The sequence below is a fragment of the Ailuropoda melanoleuca genome, chromosome 3 (genome assembly GCF_002007445.2).
Source record: "Ailuropoda melanoleuca isolate Jingjing chromosome 3, ASM200744v2, whole genome shotgun sequence".
NCBI lineage: Eukaryota > Metazoa > Chordata > Mammalia > Carnivora > Ursidae > Ailuropoda > Ailuropoda melanoleuca.
In genome coordinates, this window is record NC_048220.1 from 107,046,985 (window position 1) to 107,067,054 (window position 20,070).

The following is a 20,070-nucleotide window of genomic DNA, read 5'->3' on the forward strand; positions in this document are numbered from 1 at the left end:
GAGCACTTAACCCAGCGTGGGATCCAGGGCATCAGGGAGGACTCCCTGGAGGAAGCGACATCTAAACTGAGTCAGAGAGAGAGAGAGAGGGAGAGAGCGAGCGATCTATTTAGTTCAAATTGCAGGCTGTGGGGTATGGAGTTGTCAGGGCATGTGTCAAGCAAAATTCCAGGAGGTGGAGGGAACTTGGTATTTTCTGAGAATAGCAGTGAGTTTAGCAAAGTTGGAGCAGAGTCAGGAGGGATGTAGGGAAAGGGAAGTGGAAGGAGCTGCTAGAGAGGGAGCTGAGGGGGAGGGGGAGCCATGGAAAGGTTATAAGCAGGAGAGAGAGACATGGTCAGATTTGTGCATTAGGAAGATGATTCTGGAAGCCACGGGAAGGCAGCTGGGAAGCCCACTAGGACCTGGCTAGACAACACCACACTCCTGGGTTGCATCGGTTTCCCCACTAAAGTCCTTTTCTGTGATCCAGAATCCCAGGGTACCACGCTGCATTTCCCTGTTGTGTTCCCCCAGTCAAACTGGGCTGCCACAGTTTCTGTCTTCCCTTGTTTTTCATGACCTTGGCTGGCCATCGTGACCTCCTCCCTTTTTGGTAACTGCTCCCATTGAGATGTGTGGACGCTGGGAGGAGAGGAAGAGAAATCCCAGGGAGCGGCCTGGCCCTCACCCAGGCGGCAGAGCCCGAGGGGGGCGAGGGAGGCAGGCATACCCCATCGGAAGAATCTGGTGCTTTCTAGCTGCCGACCTTCAGCACTCAGCACGTCATCATTAAGTTCTCTGAGCCCAGTGTCGCCAGAATTAGAGGAGATGCCACACCAAAGTCCCGTGCACACAGTGCCCGGCACACGGTACATATGCTGGACGACCTGACAGATTTGTCGACCTTCTTTCCTCATAGACGAGGAAATGGCTGAAGCACATCTCTCTTTGGGGGCAGGCCTTTACCCAGGGAAGAAAGAAGTTTGATTTTAGACTCCAAGCAAACGAGGCTATTTTAAAGGGGGTTAATACAAATGGTTTACGTTATAAAAAAGGCCTGACCCCATCCATCAGTTTTATGTTAAATCCAAGATTTAAACTTTCTTTCCTACTATGTCTTATTTGCCACTTCGCAATTCAATCCTGTGTTTCTTGATGTAAGCTTGAGGTCTCCCCTGGGGGGCAGAGCCGGGTGGCAGCTCAGGGGCCGGGGAGGCTCCGCACCGGTGTGAGGGGTGATGGAGTAGGGGTGGGACCAAGGAGAACATGGGTGGCTGAGACTCAGTTCTGGGACTGCTCGGCTTCCCTGCCCAAGAGAGACTGAGGAAGGTGGGCTGGAGGGAAGGACACTGCGCTTCCCTAATTATTTTAGAGGTCAGAACTCCAGCTCCCACTTCTGGGGCTGCCTTTGGCTCATTGCTCAGGGCATCGGGATAGCTCCAGGGAAGAGTTCCCTCCCGGTGAGCTTCCAGACGGGGTACAGGGAGGGTGACGGAGGTCACATGGGCAAAGAGAAGCAAGGCTTTTGCTAATCTATGGTTGTCTCTCTTTGTGAGACATCAAGAGTCCCGGTAGGGGGCAGTCATGTCTTCTTAAATAGTATAGCATTACCAAAGAACATATATAACAGCTCTCCATGAGCCTCCCGCAGTGGCTTCCAGACGTTTTTTTTCTTTCTGTGACACACAGTGAGAAATGCATTTTACTTTGTATCTCAGTATGCATATTGCATAAACACATGTATAATACACATTTGACAGAACACCATTTAGTCCTTACAACATGAGATGCGCTGACCTATGCTATCCACTTTAAACTCTTCTATTCTAATTTAAAAATATCCAGCTTATGACCTGCTAAAATGGTTTCTCACGGACTCACTAACTTGCAGTTTGAAAAGCACTGACGGGGGTGGGGGGGAATCGCGAAGAGCACAAGAGAGCCCTGGCCTTTGTTCTTTCTTATATATCATTTGATGGGCAACTTTATTGAGACCAGAGAATGCGCATATACCAAAATAAAAATAAAGGCTGGTGTTTTTGAATGAATATACAGCCTAGGGCCTATCTAAAACTTTTCTTGTGTAACCCAACAATATTTGGAGGAAGATACAATTGTTTTTAATCTTCATTGAGATTTAGAGAGCGGAAGTGGCTTAAGTCTATAGTTAGTAAGCGGTGGAGGGGAGAGTTGAACTCATGTCTCCCTGATACTGAAACAAGAACATTAACTTATTACATTGTATGATGGGTGCATGTCAGGTGGCACATCTCTGGGACAGACACCATCACTATGTGGTCACCTATAGGAACAAGTTAAGACTTGTCCATCAGCCTGGAACACTGGGCTGAAATCACTACGGCGAGTCCCGTGGGTCAGAAAATCACTTGCTCCAGAACAGGATTGGAGAGAATGGATTTTCTAGGAGGATTTTCTATTGAGAAAAATCTGGAGGTTATCATTGACCAGTAAAGCAGCAGCCTAGAAGAGAGGATAAACCACCGTTCCCAAAAGGAAAATGAAAGGAGGAACAGAAAGTGTACAATGGCGTCGTGGTGATAAGTCAAAACAAATTACAGATTAGATTTGAAGATTCCCAGTGAGGAGTGGGATGAGTGAAGGGAATTTGCAGGATAGCGCAGAGCCCACAGCAGAAGTGTAAGGACACCTGAGCGAGGGAGACAGCCAGACGGAGCCTCGAGGGTCTCACTCATCATGGTACTGGTGGCTTGAATGGCAGAAATGAGATCACAGACATATGATTTTAAAAACATTTTTTATTTAAATTCAATTTAGTTAACATATAGTGTATTGCTAGTTTCAGGGGTAGAATTTAGCGATTCATCAGTTGCATATAACACCCAGTGCTCATTACTTCCAGTGCCTTCCGTAAGGCCCATCACCCAATTACCCCATTTCCCCACCCACATCTCCTCCAGCAACCCTCAATTTCTTTCCTATAGTTAAGAGTCTCTTATGGTTTGTCTCCCTCTCTGTTTTTATCTGATTTTATTTTTCCTTCCTTTCTCCTATGTTCATCTGTTTTGTTTCCTAAATTCCACAGATGAGTGAAACCATATGGTATTTTCTTTCTCTGACTGACTTCTTTGGCTTAACATAATACCCTCTAGTTCCATCGAGAATCACCTACCTTTGATATCGTGGAACAGCTGGTGGGAATACCAGCAACCTCCAGAACCATCTTGTGAAACAAATGCCCTGGGGAAACCCGCCCTCCCGTGGGGATGCTTTAATTCTTAGGGATAAAGAGTGCTAGAACAGTGTTTCACAGACTCACGGTATTTAGAAATGCTTATCTATTCTCTTAAACTTCTATTTTATTTGGGATCACAAAATTTCACCAATGACGAATTATTTATCTATGGAAAGAATTTTTAAAATAGGTGATCTCTTCTGCCCTTGATTCTAACCTTTCTGCTCTGGAGTATGATATTAAACATGATGCATGTAACTCTCAACTATCTTACCGTACCTGCATGGGCCAACCGTTGTGTGTGAACATGAAATCTTTGCTTTTGAACTTTCTTGTAAATTGAGGACTTTTGCTGTTTGTTCATCTGGAGATAGATTGGACATTTGCTGCATAGAGATGCTCACAGGAATGCTCCTGACTTCTCTGCACTTTGTACCAGACAGCAGCGACACCCGCTACATCTGCTTTCCTCCCGGGGGACCTGCCGTGGGAGAGGCTCAGTAACAGCTGCATAGTAATCCTGGTGACCAAACAGCTACTTATTCATGAAACAAACAAAACGGACTTTTGTCTGTCCTAGAACACGTAGCTTTGGGACTCTGGTGGGTAGAGGGGAAGAGAGCCAAACAGACAGATGACCTGGAGGATTTGCACTTTGGATTGTTTTAAAGTCCTAAGGGATTATATAGACTGATATTCTGGCACTCTTCCAAGTCGTGTGACATTCCTTTCTCTTCTTTCCAGTTAGGTAAAATCTGTGTCTCTTTCTCTCTTCTAGTATCTTTAGCTTAAGTTCTCTCTTTTGCATGCACTCAAGGATTCCTGTGTTTTTCCTTCAGGGAACTTACCACAGTTTATCATTATACTATCTATGTGGTTTTAAAAAAAAACAATCCCGCCTCAGTTGGAAGTTCCATGGGAGCAGCGACCTTGTGTGGGTCATTCAGCTCTGTGTTTTCAGAGTTGTGCCTGGTGTCGACACATTGTAGCATTTCAAAAAGGTTTGGTGAATGGGTTAATAAATGAATGAATGAGACTTTGGATTCAGACAGATTGTGACCCCTTCTTATGACTTAGGAGCGGGAGAAATTATTAAAGCCATAACCTACCTGCTTATTGCTCGTGAGTGACTAGGGACTTAGGTGATCGGGCTGCTTACACTCAGAGCAGATGCTTAGTTGGAGTTTATTGAGAATAATAAGCATAATTTTCATTATTTTAGCATGAGCTGTGATAGATGTGCTGGTGTCTTCCTAGTTTTCAAAGAGGTAGCAGTTAGGACCAGAGATAATTGTGGTCTGTTACCTGAGCACCTGCCCTGTAGTAGACATTGTGCTAAGTAATTCACCTGCACTGTATGACCTCATCCCCCAAATGGCTCCACAGAGAAGGTGTTATTCTCTCCACTTTCCAGATGAAGGAATCAAGGCTCAAAGTCATTAAGACATTTGCAGACATTCAAAACCAGTATTTTTTCTGACCTGAAAATCAGTGCTTTTAGGAACTATGTAATTTTGGTTTCACATTTTCTTGTTTAGAACTTAGAATCTTCAAGAGAAGTATTTCTCTTATGAGCATGTGCTGGTTTCCCTTTGTCTTAAGGAGGAGCGTGGCCAGGAACCCCGGGACAGGACCCTTGGTTTATGTAAGCATCGCACCATCAAACGTCACAGGTGCTTCACTGCTGAAGGTCTATGGACTAAAGAGCCAGGTGACAGGTGACAGCATAAGGGTATTTTCTGGCCTAAGCGAGCAGAGTATTATTTCAAAACCCCCAGGCTCCTTCCTTGGGAAATCAGAAATTGGAGATGTGGTGAGATGCATGACCAAAAACCCAGTCCCTGATTTTGAATATCTGTTGGTCTGCTTGGAGGAGACGGGATACACATGTGAAAAGCTTTAGGAGGGAGAGTCATGGGATAGCTCCGATGGGGCAGGGGAGGCAGTGAGCCATGCTTTCCTCCCTCCCTCCTTCCTTCCCTTCATCCCTCCCTCCCTCCAACGAGTCAACCAACCAACCAGCCAACCAAACCCAGTCCATGACCCTATGGAGCCTATGTGCTCCTGCGTGACCAGGGTCTTCTTATGAACTTCTTCAATATTCTTGCCTTCACAGCCGAGATTTGAACACTCATCCAGACACTGTGCTAAGTGTGTACTCCCATTATATCACTGACTCCTCCTAACAGTCTCTCCCCACCAAGGAAGTAATTGCATGTGATAGTCGTTCATGCAGTACATAAAAAGAAACAAGTTCAGAGAGGTCAAGTAAGAGGTGAACTCTTACTCAAAGTCCTATGGGTAGAAAGTGGCAAAGTCAACAAAGGAATCTAAGTCTTGTTCATATTGCTATTGCCAAGACTGAAGCTAGGCTTTTGCTACATTTCATGGGACTTCAGCCAGATTGATCTTGTTCACCTACACATTCTGCCCAGGATGAATGGTGGTACCACGAGCAACTCCACTGCTTATCAAATGTGGGGCCTCGGACAAGTTTTTAGCTCCTGGTGCCTCACTGTCATCATTGGTAAAGTGAGGGCGACAGTAGTACTTATCCCATGGGATTCTTGTGAGGGTTAAATGAGTTAAGATACGTGAAGTGTTTAGACTAGTGCTGGGCCCATGTCACATATGGGGTGGCTGTGATGGCTGTTGTCTACTGACAGACATTTCAGAAGAAGACCGGTTTGGGTGAACATCAGGATTTCAACTTGGAACATGTGGGACTTACAGTTTGCATCCAACTTAATGTCCATATTGTGCCCTTGACCGCCCACGTCTGATGTCAGAGATCATCTGGGTCACAGATGCACCTGCAGTACGAGAACCCTGCCTGACCCATCGAAGGTGCTCAATATTGATTGATTGGACAGACGAATGGATGGTCTGTAGACATTATTTACGGTATAAATTATACCTAGATAACATGATGAAATAAAGAAATATGCCCTCGGTAGGACATCAGCAGACCCGAAATAGAGAGGTACATGAGTGAGTAAGCATGGGCTTCCTGCAGAGACGCTATAGGATGTGGGGCCTCCAGGAAGAATCGAGGTCATTCTCTTTCCAGTTCTAACATGAGCTGTCATTCCAGGGCTCTGGGAGGTCCTGGGCCAGGCCTTCACAGCATCCCAAAGTTCTACCCCAGCCAAGCCATGTGGCCAATCCCCATGAAAGAAAAGGACCTTTCTTCCTGTCCTTTGACTTCAAGCTGGGGTCAAAGGCCTTAGGCTGGGTGGAAAATAAATAAAGTCCCTGGGCAGACAAAGGCCATTCTGAAGCCAGGCCTCACTGTAAACACTGGCCTTCCTTTTCTTTGGCCTGAAGCTTCCAGGTACTTCCCTGGGCCCACCATGACCTTACTTGGCCTAAAGGCCTGGTGGCTGCAGCAGATTCTGGTGGTCTTGTGGGAAGAGCTGGAGGGGCTCCTGAGGGAAATTAGAGGTAAGTGTCGAACAATTGGTTCTCTGAAAAAGAAAATGTGTGTGTGTGTGCGTGTGTGTGTGTGTGTATGCATACTCAAGTTTATCATAAATTTTCCTTTTGTAAAGGATGTGCAGCAACAATTTACAAATAACAATAAATATGAATACTTTCATTGTAAATTTTCATATAGCAATTGATTCTCAGACAACGAACACATTCATTGATGTATGTGGAACTCTTGTATCTAGAGTCAACCATAGTTGCCATTGGATAACAAGCATAGTTTTGATATGAATGTTGGTTGATATTTCCTTTACAAATAAGATAAAGGAGGTCTGAAATCACTTGTTTGTCAATAGCATGAGTGACTTTTTTGCATTTGAATTTGAAAGAATATTGCTTCAATTTTTTTTGTGCTCATCAAATGGAATGGCTACAAACTTGACAATTTTAAGTATAATCGGCATTATTAGCATCATCTTCTTAAATCTAGACAATCAATGAAGCCATCAGTTAAGTCCTGATTTATAGCATTTGCAAATTTCTGTGGTCTAAAAACTCCCACCTTGGCTGATTCCAAGCTACTAATGCGATGTTACTGAGTATAGGCTGGGAAATGTGTGCACAAAGCCATATAGTAAGTATGTGTACCACACAGAGATGGTGGGTGTGAACGTGCTCCAGGGCACATCTAACAGCAAAGCCTACTGAGCTAACTAGGAAGTGATGAGTATTGAGTATTTATGACCTCTTTAATATGATATATGAAATCATAAGTTTGTGTTCTTTGTACAATTTAGCTGTTGATAGTGGCTATGTTTGACAACCAGCTCACAAAATTCCTGAAATTTAACAAGGAGCTCTCAGGAGTAGTTTCAAGCAGGTGGAGTGCACCACTGACCCCAGCTCCATCAAAGATGATGAGGTCATGAGAGTGAGTGGGCCCGAGGTCTGGTGGATGAGGCAGTGCTTAGTACTGAAGATGACATGGGACAAGTAAACGGATGGGGCCACCCGAGGTGGAAGGCAAAGAAGACAGACACCCCTCTTGTTCAGGAAGTAAAGGAAATTCTCCAGGAACCCTCCAGCAGGCTCGGAAAATTCTTCACTCACCCGCTCGTCACATATATTCTTTGATGTTTCACGTCGTCATTGACCTTGTAGGGTTAAAGCATTCATAGGGAGAATGTAGTCCGTGCTCGATGCTTGGCTCTTCAAGTGAGCTTTGAAAAGGCAGAGATTAGTTCGGTTTGCCTGCCTCATCAGAGCATCGCCTGCGAATGACTGCCTCCTTACTTACCAAACACAGCTACGGGACGTTTTGTCCTCCTTAGAAAGTTGGAGATTTCGTGTGAGCCTTTTGTTTAATATGGCAGACATTTTAATTTTTTTTTCTTTTTTAGAGAGGGAGAGAGAGCAGGAGGTGGGGGGCAGAGGGAGAGAGAGAGAGAGAGAGAGAGAGAGAATCTTAAGCAGGTTCCACACCCAGGACAGAGCCTGACACGGGGCTCCATCTCACAGCCCTGATATGACTTGAGTTGAAATCAAGATTTGGACGCGTAACTGAGTGAACCTCCCAGGAGCCCCTAACGTGGCAGACATTTTGGCCTCTGCGATTTGGCCCTGAGGATGCTTTGATTCCATGCTTGTAACTACCAACACTTAAAGGACCAAAGAGGCTGAATTTTTGTCAAGAACTTTCTTAATTAACTTTCATTAAACCATTTTAATTTCAAGATCAATGTTTGATATAGTGCAGTGAACCTATTTCTACTTTTGGCCATTTTCCTTTCTATTTAATCAAAATCATTTTATAGAGATTAATTCTATTGCATGTGAGTTTTTATAAGAACATCTTAACTTATTGAGTATGATTTATCTGTATCAAATTTAATCGTATTATGTTTTAGCTTCTGCCCAAGTGAATTTTGCATTGTGGCTTTATTTCTAGGAAGTTCAGCTCCCCCAGTTCACCGTTGGTTGATCTGAACGTCGTCAGGACAATTTGATTCTTTCACCAATGTTTAGTCTTTAACACATTTTGCTTTCTGTGGTTTAGCTGTTACCAGTTTTATTATTTTTTTTAATGTTTTTTATTATATTATGTTAGTCACCATACAGTACATCCCCGGTTTCCAATGTAAAGTTCGATGATTCATTACTTGCGTATAACACCCAGTGCACCATGCAATACGTGCCCTCCTTACTACCCATCACCAGTTTTATTTTGGACGGGTTATTTCAAGCAAAACACTGAGCCACAAAGGCCCAACTATCTTCCACATCTGTGGAGAAATGGGGCAGGTACAGGCCGACTGACCATGTCTGAGTGAAGTGCCATCCCCTAAGTTTCATCCAGAGCCGACAGGTGGATCAGCGAGTAAATATCAACAATAAGAACTTAAGAGGGACAGTGAGATGCAGAGGCCCAAGACTGAACTCAAAGTTATACATGAAGTACAATGATTTTCTAAACGATGCCCAAAGCCTGTGAGCTGCGCATGGGATCCCCACTAAGGCTGCTGGACCCTGGAAGTTTTTGGGTGTTCAGAGGGAACAGAGTAAGGTCAGTGTGATACAGCTGACAGCCTTGGGCTCCAAGTTAGTTACTCTGGGGTCCAAACCCAGCAATGCTACTCCTTGCTGTGGTCCTCAGGCAAGTCCATTTTCCTCTCTAGGTCTCAGTTTTACCAATTGTCAAAGGATGGATTGGTCCCAAAAGTTTATAGATCCTTTTGAAAATCTAAGGAAATTTATGAGATCTGCCCTCAGAATTATGCACACACACTCACATTTTGTACACATCTTTAGAGAGCCCTGGATTCTTTAATGCACGCCCCAGGATGATGACTTAGGAACACCCAGCCTAGGTGATCTGCTAGGACCTGTCCAGGGTTGACATGCCAGGACTGTGACATATGTGCATCTGCCAGTGATTCCTCAGAGCTGACACACACACTGTTTATAGATAAAAACGGAGAAATCCAGAAAAGAAGGATCTGGAATCCTTTGTACGCCTGGCTGTTTCATTAGTATTTTCATTAATACTGTAAATGGTGGAGAACTTAGACCTTGGGATTATAGTGTTTGGGTTAAAATCCCCATTCTGTGCATGATAGCAGGCAAGACACTTAACCACTCCAGACCTTAATGTCTGCATCTGTAAAATGGGAATATTATAATATCAACTTCAAAGGGCTCTTTTATGAACCAGCTAGATATTTGATTAAGTCACCTCCTATCACCTCTTATATGAACAAATACTCAGAGAATTCTCTGTCATACAAGTGGTAACTGTTACAGCCTGTGGGCTTAGGAGACCATCGAATTCAACTCTTTCATTTTAGGAAGAATCAGAAAAGGGAGGAGCCTCACCTGAGGTCACCTTACTCACCCATGTCAGCTCAGGGTTGCTCTCTGACACTCGCCTTAGATACTGGAAAAATTTGGCAAATATCATGACATCACCGGCATACCATTTTTCAATGCAAGAGGAGGGCTATGCCTTCAGACCAAGTCCCATGTGATTATTTGCTGGATTTGTAGAATTTCCCAATACCAGCTGTTTCTGTGTGTGAGCACAGAATGATTCAGGGCAGGTTGAACACCAGTGGGTATGATTCTTACAAAAGGAATTTGTAGGAGCCTCTAATTCCATTGGAAATTAGTCATACTTATTCTAATTACTAGGCTTCTATGACCCTGGCTTCCATGACTGGCCCCCCCTCCCAGAGTAGGCATTTCAACCACCCAACTGCGATATCTGGAGGCTGCTTACTGTCACCACTTCTGAAAGGACCGGAGCCTCTGGGGGAAACCCTTCTGATACAATCACCTGCTTGAGAAATTTCTGAATTCAACCAGGCCCTGGGACATACAGGATGATCCCATAAAGATGGGGTTAACTTTGCTTTTGAGGGAACGGTGGATTATAGAACTGCAAAAATGTGTGTGTGTGTGTGTGTGTGTGTGTGTGTGTGTTGACAAAGGCCACCCCACTTGTGAGAGGATGTATGAACATTTACAGACAAGGAAACTGAGGCTCAGTCACATGCTTGCATTTCCAAAGAAGAGCTATTGATCATCTTAATGTGAGTATATTTTAAATGGCCAATGTTCTGGAGGAAGAGAAAGACTGCAGGTGTGATTAGACACAGGAGTAAGTCAGAAAAAAGGAACACACAGAGCAGCCCACCCCAGCCTGAGTTCTGGCATAAACTCTCACTTCAAGGCTATCAGGCTGTCTCAGCTTCCCCAGGACTGTTTGTCTATGAGAGAATGCAGAGCAAACTGGCTTAAGGGGGAGACAGCTTGAAATGACTCATGGAAGAAAGCAGCCCCCACCCCATCTGACACACACACACACACACACGTGTACGTACACACCCACTCCAAGAACCCTTTCTTTTCTGTTTTGTATCCTGTTCTTTCCCCAGTGGTCACGATCACTTCCTAGTGACAGTTTCTAAATATTCTGGTCATGACTTAGCTCTTCTGCTGCAGCCCATTCTGGCTGCTTCTGAGTTCCAGAGTGTTGAATCTTGTGGGTCTTTGTGACTATCGTGTCCCTGTCCAATGCCCCCTGAATGGGTAATCGCCAGCATCTGTGCACCTGGAAGATGGCACAAACTCTTATCAGGCAGAGAAACCACCAGGACAATCTGGACAATAGAGAATTGTGCCAACGACGGTTCTAATACAAGTAAGCAGTGGGAAAATGTCAACACTCTGCCATATCCCAAAGTCAGATTTAACTGCTTCCCTCAGGCGGATGCCCAAGGACACACAGTTCTGTTGGCCAAGCTATGGCTTCTGCCCAGGGATTCTATCCCTCAGGGGTGATCTCCTGATGTGTGGGATTTCAGATATATTTCGTTCTACTTGAGAGATGGACCTAAGTTCAGATCCCAGTTCAGTGTACCTAGTATCTGTGAAGTGTTAACAAACTGTGTCACTGTCCCCAGCCCTGATTCTTCCAACTATAAGGTGGGATAACAAATGCACCTAAGGCAATTAGCATGGTGCCTGGAATGTGGGAGATATTTCCTAATGGCCATGTTCAAGCTTATATATTTATCTGGGAAAAAAAAAAGACTCATAAAGGGAATTCAACGACTCCAAAAGGAACCCAGAGAAACAAAGAAAGTAGGTTACAAAACAACCTTGACCCAAGGTCTTCCATGACCCAAGACATTGTTTTATGTGTGTTTTGTGTGTTTATCTCAACATGTGGTTGGGGGTTGTTTTTATTTCCCTCCTGCTTGGGCTCAGTAAGGCCCAACTAGACCAGATAAATCGGCATCCCAAATCCCAAGAAGAAAGCAAAGAGACAACCCTGGAAAGTCGGAGTTATAGGGATTATGTTCTTTGAATTATAAAAGGAAATACTTGACCTGACCTAGGATTTCTGTACAGCTCTTTGGTGTGAGAGGCAGCTTGCAAGATAACTTCCAAAAAATTCCTGTGATTTATGGGCAAGATTATTTGAAATCATGATAATTTTGAAAAACATAACTAGAAGAGCTATAGACGTGCATTTGTGGCCAAGTTTGTGAAGCTAGTTTTATTATATATTTTTAAAAATTCAACTTCATTGTTTCATATCTAATGCAAACTGTTCCAAATGTAATAGGAAAGAAACCATAACTTCAAAATTTAATTTGAGGCACTTAAAACAAAACCAGCTGTTTGTGAACCTTTGCTAAGAAAGGGCAAAAGTCTTGCATAGTGAGTGTAAGTGACTTGTGAGAGCAACTCCCGGTCCCAGAAACTTCCCAAAACCTGGGAATTTGAGGCAATGTTCCAGTTATTTATTGTTGCATAACAAGCCACTCCAAAATATGGTGACCTAAAACACTACCTTATTATCTCGCTTGGTCTGGTGGGCTAGCTGGCCTTATCTGGGCAGTTTTCACCTGGGTCTCTCTTGTATGGTTGGAGTCAGATGGTGGCTGGGGCAAAGACTCGAGAGGGCCAGACCTCCAAGATGGCTCCCTGGTAGGCCTGGCGGTCAATGCTGGCTGTTAGCTGGAAGCCCAGCTGGGGCCATGGTCAACTGGAGTGCTGAGACATGGCCTCTCCACATAGCTTGAGCTTCTTGCAGCACGTGACTGGGATCCAGGAGTGAGCATTCCAAGGGCTGACATTCCAAGAGACTAAAATGGGAGCTGCAAGACTTCTTATGATCTAAGTTCAGCAGTCATACATTGTCAGTCCGGCTGCATTCTGTTGGTTATGTAGGTCTGGCCTCAATTTGATGTGGGAGGGCATGAAAATTGGGAGGTATGGTTCCTTGGGGCCACCTTTGAAGACTAGATGTCAAAGGGCTTTTTGAGGTCAGATAGCACTGTTATCTAGGTGATATTTTTGAAAATTATTTTTGTTTCCATGGAAAAGGAGTAAAGATGTTTCGTTGCCTGTTTTTCATAAAGTTCGGCTGGTTATCTTGAACCTTCCATCATGCAGCTTCTAGCATGCATGCACAAGTTTTTATTACCTAGTGAGGCCAAAAGAAACCAGCCTTGTCCCTAAGAGCTGCAAGAAATATATTAGACCAATCATCTTCTCTGTCCCCGAGTGAGCAGGCATGACTCTCTCCCCAGCCAAAGGCAGGTGCAAGAGTATTCCCAAACCTTTGTTATGGGCATCTAGAGGAGTATTGGAAGTGTAGATGGGCTCAGCTTTGGGTGCAGAGTATATAAACTTACTCTAGGCCACAGAGTGGAGATTTTTGGACGAGAAAACCTAAGATCTAAAGAACCCCGTCAGTTTTGAATGAGGTCTCAAGTGAGGACGTGACTTGGCAAGCTTCATCACTAGTTAAGTGGTGTGGGAGTGACCAGAACTATGTTCTTATGAGTCTTAATCTGATGATCCTCACAGAGTCACTCTACCTCCCTCCTTGTAAGGTTTCCCTTTGTTTCTGTAGTGGTTCCTGGCATCTAGTTATTTCAGAGCTTGTATGTAGTAAGGCTCTCAGAAAAGGACAATAAGGTAGCTTGAGTAGAAAGCCCAGCTAAACATATGGAATATGCCTGAGATCATTGATATGAAGGCCACACAGGTCACCTCTGGGTCAGGCCTGGGAGCTGGAGGCCCAGTCTGATCTCTCCCTGAAGAAGCCATGGGAGGGTTTCAACGTGAGTAAATAACCCCAATTTTATTTATGCACTCAGCCAACAGTTACAGATTTCTCCCATGAGCCTAGCACTGCCCCAGGCTCTGGAAATAGACCTGAGAACAGTCTATCAAACCCCTGACCTCCTGGAGCATAGACCCAATGATGGCAAATGGTACCAACCTTTGTTCAGAACAAAGTTGGTTGACAACTTGCAGTTTCTTCTCCACACAGATGGGTTACAATGGCTAAAGTTTAAATTAGATTTAGAAGCATTTGCTTCACACTTTTTTTTTTTTCTAAAAAGTGAGACTGGAGCACCTAGGTGGCTTAGTCGATTAAGTGTCTGATTCTTGATCTCGGCTCAGATCTTAATCTCAGGGTCATGAGTTTGAGCCCTCCACGCCCAGCTAGGAGCCTACTTAAAAAAAAAAAAGTGAGACTAATAAAATGATTATGGAATGGATCTAAAATAAAGAATTCCAAGTTAGAGAATTAAGAACAATGAATTCCCATGAAAGAGATTAGTTGACTGAGTTAATTCTTCATTTTCCAAAAATCATTTCCTAAACAATAGCTCCCTGGCATGGAACGGGAGTCTTTGAAAACTCTGCCTCTCCTCAGAATTCTTGATATGACCTCATCTTATTGCATTGTTAAATAATCTCAATCCTTTTGGGTGTAACTGATTTAACAAGTTAACACTTGATGCTGTTTAGACAACGTGTCCCTCAAAGGAGCAAGACGGAGCAGGACTGGGTGATTACGGCATGGGAATGGGATTTGGGCCCCTTGCGTCTGGTTGTCTGAGCTGTTCTTATGTTTTGATTTGGTCGGTGACACACACAGGGCACCCAAACGAATGGCTTCAAAATTTGTCAACGAAGATATGTGTTATTTAGCCTGACTTATTTATGAGTAAATGAGAAATTCGATTATAAAGTCGATGTTCCTAATCATCATTCAAGAAACGTTTGTTGAGGAACTATTATGTACCAGGCCACATAGCTGCGGGAGGTGCGTAAACTGGCAGAGCTTAACTTCCAAGCCCACGAGGCGAAGAGCGAGTGAAGATGAGAATCAGTGCCGTGCGGTTGGACAGGGATCTGTGATAGCGAGGGGCTGGGGCTTATTTTAAGCTGGGTGGTAATTTCATCGTGGTGGGGACCGGCCTAAAAACTGGTTGTGAGTGATTACTGGGCAAGCCAGCCTTTAGAAGAAGGTTGTGCGGAATAATGCGAAGCGTGGGCATAGGATCAGAAGCTTTAAATTCTTTGGTTAGCTTTGCATTAGTAATTTTGTGTGACTGTGGCCTTGCACGGCCTCTGCTTTCTCACTGACTGTCATTAAGAGCTACGACTTGGTGGAAGATCTTCAACGTTCTTTTAGTTCTGACATTTAAAAATCGCTGGTCTGTACTTTAGGTTTTAAGAGCATTTGGGCTTGGTAAGGTTGCCCATAGAGAGCTAGACTCACCAGCAAGGCCTGGTTTTTTTTTTAATACCTGATGCTTAATTGCTTTCTGATTCCAGACCTCTTTCCCACACATTTTTCTCTTGATGCTCACAAAAGCACGGTGGAGATGGAGAACCTGAGGTTTAAACAGCTGAGTCACGTGCCCAGTTTCACTCGGGCGGTAAACGTAGGGTCTGTGGAGCAGGGTCTTACTGAGTGACAGTTGATTACGATCAGATCAAAACAGCCCTACTCAAATCACAACATTTCCTTCTTTTTAAAGGCTGAAGACAGGTGTGTATCCAATTATATCTATGTCACATTTTCTTTATCCACTCATGTGTCGGCAGACACTCAGGCTATTTCCGTATCTTAGCCCATGTGAATAACGCTGCAGTGAACACAAAGAAACCTGCCAGTCTCGACAACGTGGATGAACACGGAGGACATTATGCCAAGTGAAATAAGCCACGCACAAAAAAGCAAATACTTCACGGTGCCACTTACATGTGGAATCTAAAAGAACTTGAACTCTTAGAAGCAGAGAGTGGTGGTTAGTGAGGCTGAGGGAGTGGGGAATGGGCAAACGTTGGTCAAAGGGCACAAAGTACCAGATTTTCAAGATGAGGACGTATAGGAGATCTAATGTACAGCTTGGTGACTACAGTTGTCAGTACTGTATTGTATATTTTAAATTTGCTAAGAGAGTGGATTTTAATCGTGGTTACAAAAAAAAAAGCTAATTATGTGAAGTGATGGTATGTTAATTAACTTAATTGCTGTAAACATTTCTTTTTTTAAAAAATATTTTATTTATTTATTTGACAGAGAGAGAGAGAACAAGCAGGGGGAACAGCAGAGGGAGAGGGAGAAGCAGGCTCTCCATTTGTGCAGGGAGCTTGATGCAGGGCTCGATCCTAGAACCCTGGGATCATGACCCGAGCTGAAGGCAGACGCCCAATGGACTGAGCCACCCAGGTGCCCCTGTGGTAAACATTTCACAATGCATACATATGTTAAAACATCACCTCGTACACCTTAAATATATACAATTTTAATTTGTCAATTATACCTCAATAAAGTGTGGGGGGGAAGCCCCCCCCAACTCAGCCCTACTCAAAGATGTTGAACCAGTGATTTCTGATAGCCTTCCAACACCAAAGTTCTACATTTGTGTCTTTAAAAAAAATAAAAAAACACTCAGAAGCTAAGATGCCATAGATATGATTGAGTGAGTGAGTGCTATCTGTCGGCTACTTTGCCCCCACCACAGACAGGAAGTTCCTTAAGCCTTGACGGTGACATAACAACGTAGGGCAACATAAAATGACATTCAACCATTGGAAAATGAAGGTGGGCATGTTGCTGCTGGGAAGGTAAAATGGAATATCCGCTTTGGAAAAGGCTTTGCCATTTTTTTTTTTTTAGTTTAAACTCAATTAGCCAGCATATCATTAGTTTTTGATGAAGTGTTCAATGATTCATCAGTTGCGTATAACACCCAGTGCTCAACACATCACATGCCTTCCTTACTGTTCATCACCCAGCTTTGCCAGTTTCTTATAAATAAACATACACTTACCAAATGACCCAGCATTTCCACTCCGAGGTATGTATGTGAGAGAAATGAAAACTTGTGTCCAGAAAAACCTGTACCCAAATGTTTATAGTGACTTTATTCATAGTTGCCCTCAACAGGAGCACCCGAAGTCCTTCAACTGCTGAATGGGTAAACGAAGTGTGGTGTGCCCAAGGCCGTGGGATACTGCTCCGTAACCAAAAGGGATGGATTGTCAACACGTGCAATAACCTGGATGAATCGCCAGTACATTATGCTAATTGAAGCAAGTCAGATGCAAAAGGCTACATACTGTATGATTCCGTTGATGTGATAGTTTGGGACCCAGATGTGTGGCTGCCAGGTGTTCGGAGTTGGGGGAGGGGTTGATTATCAGGGGACACAGGGAATCGTTTGAAGTGATGCGACTGTTTTTTTTTTTAATTGTATTTTTTTTTCATTTTAGAGGGAGAGAAAGACAGCGTGTGAATACAAAAAAGTAGTAATGTATCCTTGTGTGTGTTTTGATTTTAAAATGTTTTGAGTTCATAGTCAATAGTTAATGTCAGAAAAGCACCCCATTTTTATGCAGTGTCTATTTTCTGAGGCTGTCAGATGGGGTCAGAATTAATAAAAGTCCCGTCAGGAAGAATCTCAGTTAACCAGATCAGGTTGCCCAAGTTGGGGGAACCATGAAAGCTAAGTTTAGAAATAATCAGTCAGGAATCTATATTGCTTTGGTCCCTAGGACTTACATCCTGTCCTCTGTTTTGTAAACTTGTAAAATGCAACTTCTATAATCCATTACGGTTTGAGCATCCTCACTCACTCTAACCATATAGAGTCGGCAAACTTCTTGAGGTCAGGGAAGTGAGTGGAGCACAAACCCGGCAGCAGAAGCGGATTCTCCCTTCCCGGTATACATTCTTTGAGGACAGCTACTCGAAACTAATGGACTTACAGCACCAATCACAGTTCTTTGAGGGCAAGAACACACCATAAACCTGGAAGCCAATGTGGACTCACATCCCTCCGGGGCACATCCTGACAAATTCCTTCCCATATCCCCACCTGAAAGACCACACCTTGGGAAACCGTGAACCACTGCCCAGTCCAGAGTGAGGCAGAGGGCTGAGTCAGGGCTTCGACCTTAGGCGAAGGGATGTACCACCTTATACATCTTCTCCTTTTCAGTCTCCTGGCATACCTTCCTGCTGAGTCGTGAGCCTCGAGACGGCCTCCAGGTTTTTTTCAATATTGTTCTGCACATGGTTACCCTCAGACTGCTGGAGCTGCCATTGGTCTGCGGATCCTTCTGATTGCAAGAAACGGAAGGTGAAACCTATGTAATTACAAAGGAAGGAAGGAAGGAACTGGTTCACGTGACTTAAAAAGCCAAGCCAGTAACCCCAAGCTGGGTTAATGGTACCCAAGATGTCACCATCTCGTGTCTCGGCCTCCCTCCATCCGCCAGCTTCACACAGTATGAGCAATTCCAGCAATTCCACTTTGCACATCCCCTCCCCCAGGTTTGGCCGCAACAGCAAAGAGAGCATCTTGTTCCCAATGCATTGCGCAAAAGCTCTGGGTTTGACAATCTCTGTGGCAGGGAGGGAGAATTCCAGAGTTGTGCCAGCCTGGGACACCTGGATCCAAGGATGGAACACATGGCCTGGGGACAGCGGGGGTGGGTAGGAAAACTCCCCAGTAGAAAACTAGAATGTTGTTACTCGAAGTGGGAGCGTTCGCTCCGGTGAGATGAAGCCCATGGGTCTGGCCTCATCTCAAATCTGAGTACTCAGAGCAGTTGGGCTCCCTGGTATGCGGAAGTGGGAAGAAGGGAGCTGCATTTGGTTTCTTGGAACATTCGGCTGGGAAAACAGAGGCCAGGTGTTTAGCACACCATCTGAGAGGCTGCTCCCGACCTAGTGAATTTGTTTCTTGGCGCTCCTTGCTCCCTGTCTCCTTTTGGGTCATCTTACACTCGGCATCTGGCCTGTCTTCTCCACCGCAGTCTGGGCCATCGTCACCTTCATGGCCCAGGTGACCTTCAGCAGAGACAAGGTGAGTGTTTCTCCAAAGAAACCCTTACTAAATAGGTTAGTGGCAATTTTTAAAAAAGGAAACAAGTGAAGCAGAGTGAAACAAAATGCAGAGATCATAATGCCTTAACAGGACCTATTTTACAGAATATGTGGTTTAATTCAAATTAAGTTAAAGTGTAGTCATCGATTAGATCCCAGAATGTCAGAATAGTAAGGGACCTTTAAAAAGTCCCCTAGCAAGGGCGCCTGGGTGGCTCGGTCAGTTAAGCATCTGCCTTTGGCTCAGGGCGTGATCTCAGGGTCCTGGGACATGGGCTCCGCGTTCAGTGGAGAATGTGCTGCGCTCTCTCCCTCTTGCCCCTCTCGCGCCCTCTTTCTCGCACTCTCTCTCAAGTGGATAAATAAAATCTTTTAAAAATTTTGTAAAAATTTAAAAAAAATAAGAAGTCCCCTAGTCCACCCTCATTACCCTACAAATGGGGGCACCGAGGCCCTGGGCAGGGAGTGACTTCTCCAAAGTTCACGTCAGCATCAATGTCTCTGTCAATGTCAGGGTTAAAGTTGACCTGGGACCAACATCTTTTCCCGGCCCAGTTCTGTTTTCAGACACAATGCTTCTGCGGCTCCAACCTCCTGAAATGATGTCCCATAGGGTCCACACATGTGGAAAGAGCTCATTTTTATTTTAAAAAAATATTCTTTTGGTAATATATATGAACAGATAAGGCATTTTATGGTTCCCAAATCAAAAATGAAATAGGGAATGGTAGGCATATAAAGCTTCTCTTCCTCCCTGCCTCCATTTCCCTTATCCATAGACAACACATTTTATTAGTTTCTTGTGTATTCTTCCAGGAATATTTTGTGCATATACAAACCATTCAATGACATACTTACTCCCCATTTAAAAAAAATACGTTATAGCATTCTCTATACTCTGCTCTGTCTTTTGCTTTTTTCACTTAGGTGCTTATCTTGGAAAACTTCCCATAGGAGTTATATAAAGACCACCCTCATTCAATCTACAGCTGCAGTTTTCCGTCACGAGATGGGGTCATAGTTTATGAAGCTGGTCCGGTAATGCTGACAATTTTGACGACGTTCAACGTTCTGCTATTCTCAACACTGATGCTACAGATAACTGTATAAACATGTCATTTCATTACATATCATTTCATGATACATGTAAGATAATTTCTCCCGAAACGAAATAGCAAAATCCCAGGGTTATGTGCATTGCTTAGTTTCATGGATGTTGTTGAACTTGCCCTCC